We start from the raw sequence: 3156 nt of genomic DNA, 5'->3' as shown, positions 1-3156 counted from the left end.
AGAAATTACGGCGTTGTTTCTATCATCTGTGACGTCACGGACCTGTGACAGAAATTACGGCGTTGTTTCTATCATCTGTGACGTCACAGATCTATTAGAGACGTTACGGCGTTGTTTTTCTATCATCTGTGACGTCACAGATCTATTAGAGACGTTACGGCGTTGTTTTTCTATCATCTGTGACGTCACGGACCTGTGACAGAAATTACGGCGTTGTTTCTATCATCTGTGACGTCACCGATCTATTAGAGACGTTACGGCGTTGTTTTTCTATCATCTGTGACGTCACGGACCTGTGACAGAAGTTACGGCGTTGTTTCTATCATCTGTGACGTCACCGATCTATTAGAGACGTTACGGCGTTGTTTTTCTATCATCTGTGACGTCACGGACCTGTGACAGAAGTTACGGCGTTGTTTCTATCATCTGTGACGTCACGGACCTGTGACAGAAATTACGGCGTTGTTTCTATCATCTGTGACGTCACAGAACTGTGACAGAAATTACGGCGTTGTTTCGACCATCTGTGACGTCACGGACCTGTGACAGAAATTACGGCTTTGTTTCTATCATCTGTGACGTCACGGACCTGTGACAGAAATTACGGTGTTGTTTCTATCATCTATGACGTCACGGACCTGTGACAGAAATTACTGCGTTGTTTCTATCATCTGTGACGTCACGGACCTGTGACAGAAATTACGGCGTTGTTTCTATCATCTGTGACGTCACGGACCTGTGACAGAAATTACAGCGTTGTTTATAACATCTGTGACGTCACAGATCTATTAGAGACGTTACGGCGTTGTTTTTCTATCATCTGTGACGTCACGGACCTGTGACAGAAATTACGGCGTTGTTTCGACCATCTGTGACGTCACGGACCTGTGACAGAACTTACGGCGTTGTTTCTATCATCTATGACGTCACGGACCTGTGACAGAAGTTACGGCCTTGTTTCGATCATCTGTGACGTCACGGACCTTTGACAGACTTTACGGCGTTGTTTCCATTATCTGTGACGTCACGGACCTGTGACAGACGTTACGGCGTTGTTTCGATCATCTGTGACGTCACGGACCTGTGACAGACGTTACGGCGTTGTTACGGACGTTACGGCGTTGTTTCCATCATCTGTGACGTCACGGACCTGTGACAGACGTTACGGTGTTGTTATGGACGTCAGGAACTTCAGACGGACATTACGGCGTTGTTACGGTCGTCACGGACGTGTGACAGACGTTACGGCGTTGTTTCCATCATCTGTGACGTCACGGATCTGTGACAGACGTTACGGTGTTGTTATGGATGTCAGGGACTTCAGACGGACATTACGGCGTTGTTACGGTCGTCACGGACGTGTGACAGACGTTACGGCGTTATTTCGATCATCTGTGATGTCACGGAGCTGTGACAGACGTTACGGCGATGTTACGGACGTTACGGATGTTCGACAGACGTTTCGGATGTTCGAGTGAGGTTACGGCACTCTTACGGACGTAAGACAGACGTTATGGATGTTCGAGTGATGTTACGGCACTTTTACGGACGTTAGGTAGTTACGGCGATATTACGGACGTTATGGAAGTTCGAGTGAGGTTAGAGCACTCTTACGGACGTTACAGCGGTTTACTGAAACTATAGCACCTAGAAGAACGGGACCGGACTCATGGGTGAGCTCTCGTTGCGCCCTCTAGGCGGATCTTTTATTGTCCAGATCGGACCAATCATGTACGAGTGAAGTCTACAAACGATCTATATATAGTTTGGAAATTCTTCACTCAACGCCATCTATGAGTCAATGGAAAATCTTTCCAATCAACTACTTGTACGCTAATGCCGTAATGTATAATTGGAATTGAATTATTTCTGGATTTACAAAGAAAAACAGCAAGACTTGCCGCAGCCAAAAGTATATCAACCGCTTTTATAGCTTCGCAAAAGAAAGAATCATCATCCTGGACAATCAAGAACCAATGGATCAGATTTTCTTTCACCAAAACATTTTTGTATGCATTGAAAAAGGTCAGTTTTTATTTCACGTTGCATGACACACATAGCTATAACTTTTATTAATTTCTTTTTATTGTAGAAGTAAAAGTTACTTCTATGAAAGAATTACGAAACTTCTTAATTTCTGTTATCGTATTTTGTTGGAGATAGTTCTTGATCGATAAAAAAAGAGGCTATACGCGAAGCGTGTGACGTACAGTATGAAGAAAAGAATTGTGAAGCTGTGACAGATGAATGTCCAAAAAATAATCTTTTATAGGACCAAATCTTTCTGTAATAATTGGAGCATTTAAACCCGCAAAAATTGTCGGTATGTTTCCATCGTATATATTTCCATTTTAAACTATGCATTAACTTTCAAAAACCAGAAATAGCTACGTTACTTATTAGGTATTCCCAGAGGTTTGAAAAAACTTGTTTCCTCAAAAATGAAGAGTCTACGATACACAGAAGTTATATATTATATTATATAGAAATCCTTGGAATGCGCCACTTCTGAGTCTATTAAAAGTCTTTACAATCAATTACTTACCATACATGGCAGTAGTGTAATATAAATTTGAATGGAATTATTTCAGGACTTAGAAAGGTATCATAATCGGATATATGTGTAATCGTCTTTAATATGAATGGGTTTTTGATATAATTGTACTTTGGACGCCTAATGCTTCCTTATCGAATGCCTCTTTGTCAAGAGCTAACAAAGTTTCTTTTCAATTTAATCTCGATATCGTTCTTTGTTTCATTCAAATTCTCGATTCGTTTACCCTTTCTTTCTCTCTCTTTCTCTCTCTCTCTCTCTCTCTCTGTATATATATATACATATTATATATAATATATATATATATATATATCTGTATATATCTCAATCTGTATCAGAAATAAACTCAGGGTTTATAAAAAAACATTATCATATACATATTCACATACGCCTCAATGCAATTACGACTTACATCTTGCATCGAAAAATGACAATAGTCGACTATAATTAGTGAATTTCTTAATCAGTGGTATTACATCTTACGTTGATACATTTGTGAAGAGTTTTGTTATCTACGGCCAGTTGAAAGGCATTTTAACTATTAACCGAAGTATTGAAATCTTTTATCAAAAGTCTTAACGTTAACGACAAACGAATAAAAG

The 3156-nt window shown here is 40.2% G+C and overlaps 1 long non-coding RNA gene across 1 annotated transcript; it reads left to right on the top strand.

The window, feature by feature from the left end:
• Positions 1–1821: 1821 nt before the first annotated feature.
• On the top strand, positions 1822–2601 carry LOC127071158 (uncharacterized). The gene is made up of 3 exons (XR_007784916.1): positions 1822–2025; positions 2093–2323; positions 2404–2601. It is a non-coding gene; the product is annotated as an uncharacterized LOC127071158 (long non-coding RNA).
• The last annotated feature ends 555 nt before the right edge of the window (positions 2602–3156 follow it).

This window comes from Vespula vulgaris, chromosome 20, assembly GCF_905475345.1.
Source record: "Vespula vulgaris chromosome 20, iyVesVulg1.1, whole genome shotgun sequence".
Lineage (NCBI taxonomy): Eukaryota > Metazoa > Arthropoda > Insecta > Hymenoptera > Vespidae > Vespula > Vespula vulgaris.
The sequence above is the reverse complement of the archived record's forward strand: the minus strand, read 5'-3'. Positions and strand labels throughout refer to the sequence as shown.